A 17,164-nucleotide genomic window follows, 5' to 3' on the forward strand; every position below is an offset into this window, starting at 1 on the left:
GTTCTTGTAATCAGCCGAGAAATACGCCTGAATTTTTCCGGAGCGTTTTGAGCAAAATTTCGAATTTTGCAAAAATTGTTCATATGCAAAATCCAAAATTTTTCTCAAAACGCTACGAAAAAATTCAGGCGTATTCCTTGGCTGATTACAAGAACTTTTTATTCTTGATGATTTTTCCGGAAAGCGCATCGTTTATTGTAAAAAAATTCATGAATGTTTTCACAAAAATTTTGCCATTAAGACGCCATTTTAAAAATACTAAAACGAAAAATCGATCTTTGAACCATGGATTCTCAAAGTTTAGACATTTGTTCCAACGGTTAGTGAGATTCCAGGTTAACTACAGACTCTAAAAGCTTTGGAAAATGGTTCACAAAAAAAAATAGGCTCGAAAAATCAGGTTTTTTTTTTGTTTAAACTGCATTTTGGGATAATAAATAAATTTTTTTAGGAATTTCATTGGCACCGTCGGAAAGAGGAGATCTTAATCAATAAAAATATATGTGTCTCAATATTTTCTAGTGTCGAATAGTCTTAGTTATTGGCCGTTGAAAAGCAGTGTACCGGTAGTGGCGTTTTGTCCGTTTAAGGATTAAGCTGACGTAACCACATCATCGAATCGAGTTCAAACCTATCTCATAATTAAGGGCTCATTGAATGCTAATTTAATGACCTATTGCCAAATTTAATGCTGCACTATTTTGAAAAAATAGGTGTACGCTGTATTAACGTTAAGCTGACGGAACCCCATGTGAAATGAATGTTAAATTGAGTTCTGTCATATCACATAATTAAGGGCTCATTTAATGCCCCATTGCCGAACTTGATGCTCGACTTTTTTTTTTAACCGGGGGTTACGTTAGCTTGATGTTAAGCTGACGGAACCCCATATTAAATAAACGTTGAATCAAATGCTGTCCTATCATATAATTAAAGGCTCATTTAATGCTCTCCAAAACCACCAGAAATTATTTTTCAAAAGCCACCCCCAATGCTGAAAAAGCACCAACAATATAAATTGTGCACAAATTTTAAATCTGACCATACTATAATGAAGGGCTCATTTAATGCTCATTTAATGCTCATTTGCTAAATTTAATGCTCCACTATTATTTTTAACCGGAGGTTACGTTAGCTTAATGTTAACCCGTTAACCGTAGGGGGGGGGGGTCAATTTGACCCAGGCCGAAATTTCAAATCGGTGCCATTTGCGAACCTAGTAAGAACACTGGTCCTTACCCCCATCTAAAAAATTGTACTCCAGGATAGAAGCCTCACGCATAGTTTCGAGTCACTTGTACTTTTCACTCAGCTATAGCGTGCAGTCAAAGTGCAGCTTGGGTCGATTTGACCCCCCTCCCCCTACGGTTTACGTATGTATTTCGACAGAGGACACTTGACGTAAATTTACTATTTTTCTTTTTTTTCTGTACCAGCGAGAGTAAGGTGAATGCACTTATTACGCCTTATAAGTCAAAGTATAAAAATTCATTATTTATTACATTCCAGTCAAGTTATAACGATAATAGGAGCACGAACGATAACAGGTGCATTTACCATACGATTTCACTTTATATTATTTGAATTAAAAAATCATGGTCCTCTGTGTACATATTTAAATAAAAAAATAATTTTTTGTTACTAAATAAATGGTTTTGCAGAGAACAATGTGTATTATTCTATCAAAACCTTTTTATGAATTTATTTATTTATTATCAATTATATGAACAATAATTTTAAAAACACAGATTGCAAAATTGTACCTTAAAGTATAAGGTTCAAACAAGAAACATGAATTTTTTCAGATTTTTAGGAATACGTTTTTGATTTTTTTAAAGCATCGGGACGAATCGACCCCCTACGGTGAAGTGGTGCAAAAAAGCCCTACGGTTAACAGGTTAAGCTGACGAAAGCCCATTTGAAATAAATGTTGAATCGAGTTCTGTCGTATCAAATAATTAAGGGCTCATTTAATGCTCTCCAAAACCACCTAAAATTATTTTCCAAAAGCCACCCCCAATACTGAAAAAGCACCCACAATATAAATTATGCACAAATTGTAAATCTGACCATGCTATAATTAAGGGCTCATTAAATCCTTATTTAATGCCCGATTGCTAAATTTAATGCTCCACTATTTTTTTTAACCGGGGGTTCCGTCAGCTTAACGCTGAGCTAGCGTGATCCCCGCTTTAAAAAAATAGCGGAGCGTTCAAATTGGCAATGGGGCATTAAAAGAGCCCTTAATTATAGTATGGTCAGATTTACCATTTGTGCACAATTTATATTGTGGGTGCTTTTTCAGTATTGGGGGGTGGCTTTTGGAAAATAATTTTTTGTGGATTTGGAGAGCATTAAATGGTCCCTTAATTATTTGATAGGACAGAACTTGATTCAACGTTTATTTCACATGGGGCTCCATCAGCTTAACGTTAAGTTAGTATAACCCCCTGTTTTTTTTTGTTTTTTTTTGTTTGTTTTTTTTAATAGAGGAGCATTGAATTTGACATTAATTAACGAAATTGATTAAGAAATACTTTATGTGATTCTTTTAAACATTTTTTAATGCAAAAATGAAGAATTATCAGTTTTATCCCTAAATAACAATTCATAACAATTTCTAAACAAAAAAAAATGGCATAATCTGCTTTTTGATCGTAGAAAAGTTATTATTGTTCAATCACTGCTTCACAAGAAGAAACATAATGTTTGTTTATACAGCCGAGTGAAGCTGTATTTAAATTATTTTTGTATGAGTAGCTTTTGGCGCAATTTAAAAATATCGTATGCAGATTTGTACATTTAAATTGTTTGTATTATTATTTCTTGTTGTTACTGTAAATTATGTTTCGTTGGTTCAATATTACAATTCTGCCGTACAAACCAAAAAGATACATAAGTCCAATCTGACTCTAACTGAGAAAATAAAGAAAAAATTCTTGCCCAAAGAACTTTAATATCGAATAAAATTTTGGATAATTAAGATACGTTATTTGGGTAAAAATAATGAAATTTTTCATATTTTGCAATAAAAAATTGATTGTTTGAACAATTCCTATTAAAAAATGGAGTTGCAATGTTTTACTAGTCGCGTAAAGTTAAAAATACAAGGCAAAAAGAACACAAGGTCACTTACGGACGATGCCTTTGTCGAAGAGCTCGAGCACACCTTCAAAATACAACATCAAAACATACAAAAGGGACACTGTGTATTTAGTGGCTGTTCCGAACTTACCCGAACGATCGCCGCTAGTATATAGCCGAATTTAGCCGGGACTTATTTCCCGTGGATTTTCGATCAGAGTTCGAGCTAATTTACAAGGCTAAAAAGATACGTAAGGGCAAGCGATTCTGTTCGTTTATCAATTCGCGCCACACTCGGTCACTTTTACAACGCAAAAAAGACACAAAGTTCTTTAGGTTCTTTTCATGTGTTTGCTGATGAAGTATTGCCATCCTTGTACAACTTTAAGAAACGCCAAGTACTTTGTATATCTTTTTCTGTTGTATTTTTCAACTTTTTCGACTTTTCTCATTTATAAACAATCATTTTTTGCAATAAATATGAATAATTAATAGATTCTATTAACAACGTTAGATGCAGCTTTCTCTTACGAATCCAGTGACACCAAAAACTCATTTTTCATAAAAATGTCACTTATGTATCTTTTTAGTTTGGACGGCAGAAATAATTGAAGAAAAAATAAAAGTTTTTTTACGATCAAAAGCATGTTGTGACATTTTGCTATAGAAATTGTTATTTAGTGTCTCATGTCCAGTTTTTAAATCACTGTTAGTTTATTGTCGGTTAATTTAAATGAAAAAAACTTCTCGTTTGCATGTAAAAATTATAAATGTTTGTTTATGTTTTAAGAAATGTTTATAACAATAACATAAAGTATTTTTTAATCAGTTTCGTTGATTAATTATCGCAAGAAATTTCCATCTAACAATAATTGAAGAAAAAAGAATGTTTTTCTTTGATGAAATGGCCGCTTGGGAAAATTATTTAACGATATTGTTATTAAGAATCAAAACACGCCATAAATAATTTCAAGTTATCCTTATGACATTTATACTTTCGATAAAAATTTAAAAAGTTACATGCTTTTCAACACTTTGAAAATTTTCAAAACATAAACAACAATTTTTTTTTTAGAGTAAGAAATATCAATCCTAATTTCTATTAGATATAAAATATTTTTTTAAGCTACCCGTGTGGAAAAGGCCCCGGTAGCTCTCTTAGGATGATGGCCCCCAACAGGGGTCCGTGTGGGTAATCCACGCGTGGAAAATCTACGAGGGCCCCCACGGAGGGCCCAACTCGGTTGCCCTCACGGGTCAAAGATTAAAATAAAACGGAGTTTATATATATATTTATTTAAATATTTTTCTAAGTCCCGTAAAAAAAGATAATAGATACATTATTTTTAGAAGTATACAATTTAGACATAAAAGAATATGTTTAAAAATATGGTTCATGCGTCCTAAAATTTCCAAAAACTATAAATACAGCTGTTCCGAAAACAATTTTTCCCTGCTTTCTTTTTTAAGAAAAAAGTTCTAAGTTCCGTCTTTATGAAAAATTGCAAATGTTCAGAAAAAATTACACATAATGTCAATCTTAAACGTTGTAAAATAGACTAAAACACTTTTATTCGGCGGCGAGTACAATTTCAATTATATAGAAAATCAAATAAAAAATTCTTATCCCTTAATGTCTGAATTCTCATTTTATTAAAATTTTATTTCTCCTGAACTTACCTAATTTATGTTAAAAATACTTTCCAAAATACCCCAAAATACTCGTTGCAATAGAAGATATTCAAAAAATAAAACTGAGAGAAAATTGCATGTCCCTTTCAAAATTAAATGCTGATTGCCGACCCTTCGACCATTACTTTATATTCCAAGATGAAACTTCGTTCTCAATTATTCTTTAAAAAAATTTCTTTTACTTACAATTCATATAAAATTTTCATTTATTCAAAAAGAATACTTTTGTAGGAAATTCAATTCTTAAGAATTACCTCAAACCTACCTAAAATATCTTGAAATTCTTTTGTCTCCGTTCTTAGCGCCTCAATTATGTTCCTTAAATTTATTAAATTTTAAACTTTTTAAACAAAATACAGGAGTAAAAAAAACTTCAACAACGTTTACTGGTTGCAAGCGTCTGCAGGGTATATTCTAAGGCTATGTTAATACATATACTGCCTCCTGATAGGTGATTCACCCTGACGCGTTAAAAAACGGTCAATAAAACTGATTAAGCTTATCATTTTTCAAAGATAAGTCAGGCACCATGGCAATTGGTAGATCACGAGATGTGTCACGAATTGCGGTAATCGGTATTTCCAGAGATGGTTTGACCATATGTTGTGTAATAACTCATTAAATTTATATAACTCATCTCCCTTTCTAAGTGTAATTAATCTTATAAGTGTACATATTCAATATATATTTTATTGGGAAATGTCTATGGTCACGGAATTTTCCATAACGTTTGACTGATTTTCCTACAGATAAGATGTTTTCAAATTTTTCCAACTTTTCATTACAACTTCAAGGTCTAGCAATTCGAAAAGAAATTTTTTACAATTTATACTCGTACGCTGTTGCGATACAATGAAAAAAATAACTTCAAAATAAGCCTAAGAACATTGAAAAATGTTGATTAATTCGGAAGTTATTTACTCAGTCATAAAAAAAAGAAGTGGCGTAAAACTTTTACACGTCAGTATAGTTCACCAAAAAATGCTTTAAAACAAAAAGTTGTATTTTTGAGAAATAAACAATATTTCTATAAAATATTTGTATATAAAAGCAACAGTTTTCAAAATAAATAAGAAAAATATAGATATTTTCAAAAATTCGCTATGTTTCAGGAGAAATTAAGATTATGACAGAATTTAAAAGAATTTATAATTTTTAAAAATATTTTTGTTGTTCAGGCTATATCAGCGGTTGAATATAAATTATAATCTAGCTCAGACATATTCAGGGATTACAGTGTTTCATATAAAAATTTTAAATTTCTAAATGTGTTAATTTATTTTTTTAAAAAAGTTTTTTTCTATTTTAAAAGATAACTGTTTAACAAAATACTGGAATTTTCAACAAAACATTTAAAATTTTAACATAATAGTTGCATGTTCAACCTAAAAAGACAAATTACCAACGAAAAAGTGTCATCGTTTATAATATTATAAAAAAAGAATGAAATTTGTACAACAAAAGAAGAGAATTTTAAAAGCAAAAAGACGAATTTCCAACAAATAAAGAATTTTTACTCAAAAATAAATAAAAGTTTATCTAAATTACTGAACTGTTGAACAAAAAATTAATTTTACACGAAAATAATGCATTTTTACGCAAAAAAAGAGGAAATTTTAAACTAAAAAATTATTTTTACAAAAAAGGAACGCGAATTTTTAACTGAAAAATATCAATCTTAAAAAAAAGGAAAAATTACATTTTCTATTACAAAATGAATTCTAAACCTTTAATAAAAAAATCACAATATAGTTTAACTTTGACCCAAGCAGTTGAATTTTCAATTAAAAAAAATTAATTTATGACAAGATAATTAAACTTTTAAACAACGAGATAACTTTTCAACTTAAAATGTAAATCTTTAACAAAAAAGTAATTTCTTAACAAAGCGATTCAACCAAATGTTTTAAACAAATTAACTGAATTATCAAGGAGAGAAAATTCTTTTTAAACAAAAAGTTACATTTTCATACATAAAATGAAATTTCTTCTACGACAGATGAAGTTTTAAAACAAAAAGATGAATTTTCAAAAAATAGTTGAATTTCCTGTTGAAAAAGATTTTAGTCGAGTTTTCATGATCAATGTTGAATTCTCTAACACATAGTTGCATTTTTACCAAAAAATATGATATTCATCTTAAAGCAGAAGAATTTTTTGTTACAAAAAAAGTTGAGCTTTCATCCAAAAAAGATTCCAGTTAACTCAGTAACATCAAAAATTGAATTTTTATAACAAAACAATAAGTTTCTACGAAAAAAATTGAATTTTCAATCTAAAAAGACGAGTTTGTAGCAACACAGTTAAATTCTCAACCAAATAATTGCATTTTTATAAAAAAAAAATCAATTTTGTACTAAAACAACAGATGAATATGTAATAAAAAAATTTTGTTTACAAGTGAAACTTTCACCAAGAAAATATTTCAGTTCATTTTTCAACACTAAAATATAAATTTTAAACAAACGGTAAATTTTCTACGAAATAGTTAAGTTTTCAAGAAAATAGTATAATAGCTTAATTTCTAACCAAACAGTTGCATTTTTATCAAGAAAAGATATAATTTCTGCTAACGCAGGTAAACTTTAAAAATAAAAAGACTAACTTACAAAAAAAGAGTTGAATTTTTAACCGAAAAGTTAACGAAAAAATGCAATTTTCTAGTAATTAAAATAAATTCTGAGATTCTCATAAATTCTCAGAGAATTTATTTCTCGGTTAAATTCTCGGTACCGTTCTCAAAGTAATATAACCGGCTCAGAACTCTACTTATAACTTCATACAAAATATGACCGTATTTTTTCTAAAACCACTTTCTGAATTGAAAAAAATCAGCCATTAACCTTTAAAATCAGTTATGAACTGTTTTTTTATGCAGAACTCAACATTCAGATTGAATTTCCACATTTTACTATATAAATACTGCAATTATATATTGTTTATATACTTAGGACCTATTCGTGTTTTAAATCACATCTGTATTCCAAATTAAAAAGACTTAATTTCAATAGTTTTGTGTAAATGTTTTTTTTTTATCAACCCATCCCCCCAAAAAAAGTGTACACAAAAACTATTGAAATTAACCAATATTTCATTTAAAATACAGATTTGCTTTAAAACAGGAATGATTCTTAATTATGTATAAAATATGCAATTCTAGTATTTATGGAGTAAAATGAGGAAATTCAATTTTAAGGTTGGGTCTTGGTTTCAACGCCTTTAAGGAAATCTAATAATGTTCTAATTCGAAAAATCAAAAAGCTTGTTTCTGGGTTTTTTTATGGGGCACCTATTATTAGGAAAAAATCATTAGCGAAGTCGCTGATATGGTCGCGGAGCAGATTTAAAAAAAACTTTGCAATGTTCCTCCAATATAATGTACAATAATAATCTCATATAATACTAATAACTAAATCCATAACAATATATCGACACAGCGTATCAACATTTGTAAATAAAATTCCTATCACAGTTCGAAAAATTGCAATATTCTTTTATGGCCAGAACAATATTTTTGCAAAATACTTGAAATATATAGTCATGAAGATTTATTTAACTTTTTGGTAAAAACTTGTTCTTGCACTGTGATAGGAAATTTTTTACACGTATGCTCATAACCAGTTTCGATACTCTGCAAGCATTGTTTCAAAATGAGCCTAACATCGTTCAAACATGTTAATTATTTCTGATATTACTTCAAATTCAAGTAAACATTGAAATTAAAAATATTTGTTGCAAAACCTACTTCAAAATAGCCAAATTGGCTTCACACTAGATTCATTTTAAAAATAATTTTGAGAGCACTTAACCTTTAAAGGAAAAAAATTGGTTAGATTGCAGAATAATTAAAATAACGAGAACTTCATCATAAAAAAGATGTATGCGAATACTTTCGTGGCCTACTGTACATACAGAACGGCCAAATTTATACTAGCAATATCCATGAGTACGAAAGAGACTCTATCTGTCGCCATTTACTCGGGCCTCACTCGCATTCACGCTTGCCTATGACTGGTATGCATTTGACCTTACGGTATATACATACCAGAATGCATTCACTAGTTAATCAGAATTCCTAAGTTTTGGCGTACGATCTAGCCATCTTGCAATTATTGATAAATATGATTTAACGAGTTTATATTTATACACAAGAAACCATCCTTCTTCACAAATTGCAAGATGCAGACGTGAAAAATTAACAATATGACATTGACGCATCAGCGACTGTTGTCTCTTTCACAGTTACACAAAAGATTCGTATTGGGTACCTTAAGTTGGGAAGGCTTTTTGAAGAATAGAAAATTTTGAACTTTCACTCTCTGTTGTTTAGTTATTGTGTTGTAATTTTGCCTTAAAAAGCCACACAACAGTTAAATATCCAAAAAGTTAACAAATGAGTTACATGGTAGACGAATGTAAGTACACTACATATCCATCACACAATAATCGCGATTAATGTAACACTAAGGATAAACGCATGGTAGTATTCCAAGGTCAGTTAAAACATGGTAGACTGGAAGCACTGTACTATAACTAAGTCTATAAAGGAGAGTACTGTGGTCCGCCATGTTTATTCCATCAGCTGGGCAAATAGGTAAACGTCTCATAGGGCAAAATAGCAATTCGATGTTGAATTTTATTACTTAATCGTATTAATGTACGATTTTTTATATTTAGAAGAAAGTAGTGCTTGTAATAAAAATCAGTTTTCATTATATGTACAAAAGGGATAAAGTGTGAAACGCTTTTTTATGCAGACAATTCTCATAAGTATTTGACAGTTTCGAGTGCACTTGAAGCAACAACGAAAAGGTAATTACTATTGAGTGGTTCTTATTTATACTTGGTGGATTTTTTCGAATTTCTCTGCTTTCACCTCCCATTTTTGTTCAAACGCCCAAAAAAATTTTCAAATTTGAGCAAAATCAGTTAATATTTAGGGATGGCGCAAACACCATTAAGTTTCCCATTGATTTAACACGTTGACATTAATTTAACAGAAATTCTAATATTTTTAATTACTAATTTGTTTATTATGAGAACACCTAAATGTTTCAGCAAATTTAATCTGTTTAAACAATTTTTTGTCTACATTTTTTAATTTTTGCTATTATTCGAAAGATTGAAATATTTTCATAATCTAATTAGGTTTTTAAAAATATTCTTAAATGTTTAAATAAAATAAAATTGCTAACAAAAAATTCTTCACTGATTTCATGTATTTTTTATTAGTAGAGAAGACAAAATGCTTTATTACCTTATTCTAACTTCTTTCTTTTGAGGAAAATTTGACAAGAAATAAAAATTAATTGTTCTTTAGAAGATCTACATACACGTACTACCTACCTAAATACATGGCAACGATTAAACGCCAAAGAGTAGGAGTTAAAACGTGTACACTATGTCGCAAAAATTGTTTTCCTTCGACGATGCAGTTGCAACATACGTGTAGTCCCTAGCTCGTATTTTCTCGCAGCAAAGCACAATATACATCTCGTAATAACGTAAAGGATTATCAAGAATAATCATCAGTATTTACCGTTTTGTTCGGGCATTAAGTGTACTCGAGAACCCATTTGCCCAGCTGATGGAATAAACATGGCGGACCATACTACCTTCCTATAAGCACCTTGCTTCGACCGTGTATGTGTATTTGTGTAGTTTTCTTACGATCCGGAGGGGAAATGTCAGTCAAACTAAGCCAACAGATGGCACCACAAAAAGTAGGTTTGTCTTTTTCATTGAATTGCATTAAAAAAAAGCAAAAATAATTGAAAACTTGATGCTGTTTGCAAATAAACAAAAAATAATATATATAAAAAATAAGAGTAACTATTACTAATTATTTCAAAAAAGAAAAAGTCATAAAGATATGTAGTTTAACATGAAAAAATTTAATTTTGAGATACATTTCAAAGCAGTTCAAACTTCATATTTTTATGATTTATTTTGCTGATATTATTGATTTTATTATTTGTTCTAGTTGAACAAAATTATTTATTGTTGAAATTATTAATGTAGCTAATAAAAAAATTAATAATATTTAAGACCTCAATAACAAAAATATTTAAAACATATACATGATCAGAAGAATTAATAAAACATATATTACTTATATCCAATATAAATATAATAATAACTAGAATATGTAAGACTACAACTTAAGTTGCAAAGTAAAAAATCTTTGTACCTTTAAAATCTTAATAACTTCAAGTTTTGAAGGAAACATTGTTAAATAGTAGTGGTAATTGTAATTAAAATGTTTGAGGGAATCAAGTTTCAAATCAAATAATTTGAGGGAATAATTTGGTAACATGTCAATGACACGAATGATAAATGAGAAAATGGATTTCATATTATTTAATGAAATGTATATATTTATTTAAATTGAACCAAACATCATATATACATTTATACAGTTCAATAATTTATTTGTTGCTTAATCTTGAAAGCTTTTTTCTCGCTGCATTCAGCCCCTAATAATTTTATTTAAAATTTTTAATTTATAAGAGCTTTTGAATTAAATAGTTAATTATCTTATTGCAAACCTTATTTCTAAAATGAACAGACTATAAGCTATTAAAATCTATAAACAAACGTACTGTACTCATGACGCACAGTTGGAGGAAATGCACCTTTTTCATTCAAAAATGTCCAGACCCTTCAATTATCTTGCGATTTTGAATTTTTCTGTTTTAAATTTAAGATCATTAAATTCTATAGATCTTGACTATATAAAAATTTTTTTTGCTAAATGTGCTTCCCATTAATGTAGGAATGACATTTAATAACCAAAATAATTTAAAAGTTTATAATAACCACTGTAATAAACAATTTTTGTGTCAAAATATTAGAATTTGAGATTTTTCAAATTGTAATTTCCTTCAATGGCCAGAACGACTTCAGGTATTCCTTAAAATAATAAATATTTAATAATATTTGATAAAATATAACAATTTAAATTTTTGTAAACAAATTAGATAAACAAATTAAAAATGTTTGCCCTTTTGCATAGAACATTTTTCTTACACTGGAAATGTTTTAGCTATTGCACGAATGACTGCTAGTCACAAAAATATTAGAAGAGTTAACAATAACCACTGTTATTAGCAATTCTTGTGACAACATATTTAAACCTTAGGTTTTATCAAATTTAAATTTTCTTTGATGGCCAAGTCAGTGGGTTATTGTCAAAAGATTTTATATTGAGTGAATCTTAGCATGCAGTGTTATGATTCATTTCCAATCTATTGCGATTGGAAAACCGACTTTTTCCAAGTGAAACTGCCAAGATTGGGACATTTTTTATGTAAATTGTTTATAAATATATAAGTTGTTATATTCCACTAAATATGATCAAGGATACATTGTTTAGGAATATACGTAGCCATTGTAGCGATTAAAGAAAATAAAAATTTTGATAAAACCTTCCATTTGAATATTTTGTCACGAGAATTATTTATAACAATGGTTATTGTCAACTTCTCAAATATTTTTGTGACTAGCAGTTATTCGCCCAACAGCTTAAAATATTTCCAGTGTAAACAAAAAAATTCTATGCGAAAGGACCAAATTTTTGAATTTCTTTATCTAATCTAATCTATTTACAAAAATTTGAATTGTTATATTTTATCAAATATTATTAAATATTTATTGTTTTAGGGAATACCTAAATTCTTCCTGGCGCTTGAACGAAATAATAATTTGAAAAATCTCAAATTATAATATTTTGCCACAAGAATTGTTTATAACAATAGTTATTATAAACTTTTAAATTATTTTTGTTATTAAATGTCATTCCTAAATTAGTGTGAAGCACTTTTAGCATCAAAAAATTTTACTGGTAATAAGACTATTTCTTAATTTGTTTATCAAATATGTTTGCAACAAATAAATGGAATGATAAACAAATTATTTGTATTTTATGATTTCCTAAACATTAATTTAAAACAATAGAAAGTTTTCCTGATCAGTTATCAAAGCGTAAAAAATTGTTATGTACACAATTTCAGTTTTTCCATGGTTTGAGTAGACAAATTATCAATAAACAAATATAGAAAACAAAAGTTCGGAGCGTCCAGCTGAATGAAAAAACTGAATTTCCTCCTACTGTCCGTCATGAGTACGGTACGTTTGTTTATAGAGTTTAATATTTTATAGTCTATTCATTTTAGAAATGAGGATTGCTATAATATAATTAACTAGTTAATTAAAAATCGCCTTTAAAGTACAATTTTTTAACAAAATTATTAGGGGTTGAATGCAGCGAGAAAAAAGCTTTCAACATTAAGCAACAAATAAATGATTGCACTGTATAAATGTATATATGATATTCGGTTCAATTTAAATAATTATATACATTATACTAAATAATATTAAATCCACTTTTTCATTTATTAGTCTTTTCATTGACTTTTTATCAAAATATTCCCTCAATATACAATATACGTCATATATTTTTTATTCAATCTTCTGATCATGTATATGTTTTAAATATTTTTGTCATTGAGGTCTTTCATATTATTAATTTTTTCATTAGCTACATTCATAATTTCCACAATAAATAATTTTGTTTAACTTTAACAAATAATAAAATCAATAATATGAGCAAAATAAATCACAAAAATATAAAGTTCGAACTGCTTTCAAAATGTATGTCAAAATTAAATTTTATTCATATTAAACTATATATTTTCATGACTTTTTCTTCTTTAAAATAATTAGTAATAGTAACTTTTATTTTTTCATATATTCTTTTTTGTTTATTTGCAAACAGCATCATGTTTTTAATTATTATTGCTTTTTCTTAATGCAATTCAATGAAAAAGACAGACCTACTTTTTGTGGTGCCATCTGTTGGCTTAGTTTGACCGACATTTCCCCTTCGGATCTTAAGAAAACTACTACTGAATACACATACACGGTCGAGGCAGGTGGCTGCTAGTCGCCTACCACTCTCATAGGAGTAATTTTCATGACGTCACGCCAGTATTTCCAGTACTCTCAGTCAGTCAATTCTCGAACACAGCCCTAATATAGTACCAGAGATGAGTTCTCTGATAGTACTGTAACTGCATACGCTGTTTTAGAACAAGTATGTCAGGGCGCTAGCACCCTATTACTGAGTACTTACCAGTTAACAGTTTTAAGAGCGGTAAACATTTGAAATAATTCAAATGATACAAGACATTTAGTATATTTAGAAATTTAAATAGATCGTTATTATTAGAAAGAATAATTATTAATTATGATTGACAATAGGAAATTACATGACAACTCCTCTCTGTACCTCGAATTAATAACTTCTAATAGCTAGTTGTAAAGGATCAGAAGTTAGCATTTAAATAGCTATGTACACTCAGATAGATCTATATATGCATATGTATATATGAATCTAGCAATCCAAATAGGTTTGACACGCGCTATCTCCGACTACGGCGCATTTGATCTCAACCGCGAGCATACATAAATTATGTACCATGTACAGGGTTGAAGCGACAAGGCGCCCCTCAGGCGCCGTAAATTATGTTCTATAACGCGATTTGACAAAAAACGTCAATCGACAAGAATCGTAAAAATACGTTTCTGAGAATTAGAATCTCATTATTTTAGCTTGAAATATAAGGGCGGCGCTTAACGCACCTCATCATGATAGGTTAATTTAACATTAAGTTTTGTGACGTCAGCAATTCTATTGGCTAGAAGGACAATTCCCACCTTTTTTGGTAAAAACCGATGTTATAAATATATGCAAGAACATAGAAAAAGCTCAGATATTTGCGTCTCTCCGTTTTTATTTCAAATAAAAAATCTGCGGCACTCGCTCTCTGAATTATGAAAATTGAACTTAGAATATTTTTCTCTTAAATTGTTAATCGAAATTCAAGTCCAAAAAACTTTATTTACTCCGGTAATTCGGTGCGGTTCGCCGTGGTCGACTTGAGTTGAACTAAATTTTAAGTGGAGTGAGAATAGAAACCATTTAATTGAAATTGTTTTAATTAAATAAAACTTTAAAAATGTCAAACCTGAACGAAATCTTATTTGTGTAAACAAACTGTTCTCGGCGACGGAATAGGACATTTAATCTGCATTAAAGGATCTTCAATATTTAAATTGAAGCTAAATACAAACTATTGATTTGTTCTCTAAATTATTGTGTTGTGTCTGTTATTTGAACCTCGACCAGTTCGCGCGGTTAGTGATTTTTATCACTCAACGTCGGCAACGAATCCAGGATAAAACAGATCGAAACGTATTTACCTGGAACCACCAACAAGTCGCAAGAATATACCCCAAGGAATGCAAAAATTAGATGATTTCCTTCAAAAATTACAGCAAGAAAAGCGAACCACAATTCTCGAGAGCAGAGTTGTTTCTACTTCGCAGAATCAAAATTAATGAAAAAAAAATTAAATCTCTTCCTTTAGTTAACTTATAAAAAATAATAAGGAAAGTTCAGAGAATTTTTTTTTTTTTTGGTTTTCGTGAAAAGTTCTGTATTCTGCTTTTTAATGACAATACTTATGCAATTAAAATTTGGAAGAGAGAAATTTTGAACTTTGAAAAAGAAAATTTTCTTTTAAAATAAAGGGAAGGTTTTGTATTTTGTAAAGAAGGGATTTTTAATTTTGAAAAGAAAAATCAAAGAGAATAATTTGTCAATTATTCTGGTCTTTTAATATCTTTTTTTTTGAAGTAATGTGACAAATATAAAAATGTCTGATCCAAGTTCACTTCTGATGAGACTAGTTGAAGTTCTTTCTGATCCGGATTTCCCACCATTACAAATTTGCCGCATCTACGACGACGGAGAAGGATGGATCTGCATTGAAGTATATCTCCGTGAAGGATACTATAAATTCTGTATCTCACCTAGCCACATACTTACTGGTTTCCTGGAATTGGAATATTTTCAAATTAATTAAGAAACAGGGAAACTTAAATTTTAAAAAAACTGGAAAAATCAGAGTAATTTTTCTTCTGAAAAAGGGCTTTTCTATTTTAATTGAACTCGTCCAGTGAATCCAGAGGTGGATCGAGTAGCTCTTGGCCCACTGGTACGTTTGAATGTTGGAGTGAAAAGTTTCTTTACTAAAGCCGCGATTCTCTATCAGGGTTTTGGGGTGGTTTTTCTCCCGATAGCAGAGGGTGTTGTAAAATTGCACCAGAATTGTTTATGATTGAAAGAGACCACCAGGCATTCCTCTAACAATCATTGGCTTAAGGATAAAAAAAACTGTGAAGTGATTATTTTTCTCGCTCTTATCGTGTATAGTCAGAATTTGAATATTGTGCAAATTTATCAATCTTTTTATTAAGACGAGAAAAAGTGTTAATATAAAGTGCGAAATTGGATCATAACCTCAAGTAAGTCCTAGCCTATTAGAATTGAAAATGCTTAAATTGCGAGCGAAAAAAAGGGTTCGGGATAGCGATCCCCCGCTCTCGTCCAGTGATGAAACAGAACCTTCAGTTTCAAGAAATAAAAGAAAAACAATTAATAAGGGTCCTGTTGATCCGGGTGCAGTGGCTGAAACCTCCTTGATAATACAGGCTTTACAGTCTTCTCAAAATTCTTTGACAAGCGATATTAGTCAACCTACAAATTCAGATCTCGGAAATTCTTCTCCCTTGAGAAGACATGAAACACATGTCTATCTTCCTACTCCCTTATCAGATAATTCAATTGCTTTGACCGGAACACGTGACTTTAATAAAATCTCAAAAATACTCCAAGGGATGATTCCCTCTGTTGATGGAAAAAAATGCCCATCACGATGTTTGATGATCATTGTAGAGCCGCACTTTCATTAATTAATCCATCTGACATTTCATGCTTGACCATGCTAATCAGAACAAAAATAATTGGAGAAGCGAGACAGCATATACAGGATAGAAGGGGGATCCCGCTAAATGAAATTTAAAGAACTTTAAATCAAATTTACTCTCAAAACGAAGACATAAGTCAACTTATGCAAGATTTAGCTAACGTCAAAATTAAACCGGGTGAAACTGTTCCCGAATACGGAGCAAGAGTAAACCTGACTCTGAATAGATTAGTCTCACAAGTTTTGGAAGATACTCCAGAGGAAGAGGGTATTGAAATGTGTAAAGCTTACAGAACTACAGCAATCGGAAATTTTTTACGTGGTTTAGATTACAATATTTATCCCGAAATAAGAGATAAAGAGATAAACACATTAGACAAAGCCATTTCACTCGCGAATCCGGAGGATCTTTAGTTTAAGAGTTGGAAGAGAGTGCATATAGGAACGACAGCATTCGAAGCTGTTTCGAGTTCTAATATAGGACAAAACCCGAAACCAATATTTAATTCAAATAAGAGAATAGCCCATTTGCGAACCGAAAATAAATTTGAGGATAA

General features: G+C 29.8%; 1 protein-coding gene across 1 annotated transcript in view; it reads right to left on the reverse strand.

Annotated features, from left to right (window-relative positions):
- Positions 1-9,231, reverse strand: part of LOC117167628 (baculoviral IAP repeat-containing protein 7-like) — a 27,286-nt gene extending 18,055 nt beyond the window's left edge. Inside the window, exon 1 of the mRNA XM_033352705.1 lies at positions 9,045-9,231. The gene's annotated coding sequence lies outside the window, so the exon portion shown is untranslated. The remainder of the gene's footprint in view (positions 1-9,044) is intronic.
- Between the last annotated feature and the right edge of the window lie 7,933 nt (positions 9,232-17,164).

This window comes from Belonocnema kinseyi, chromosome 1 (assembly GCF_010883055.1).
Source record: "Belonocnema kinseyi isolate 2016_QV_RU_SX_M_011 chromosome 1, B_treatae_v1, whole genome shotgun sequence".
NCBI classification, from domain to species: Eukaryota; Metazoa; Arthropoda; class Insecta; order Hymenoptera; family Cynipidae; genus Belonocnema; species Belonocnema kinseyi.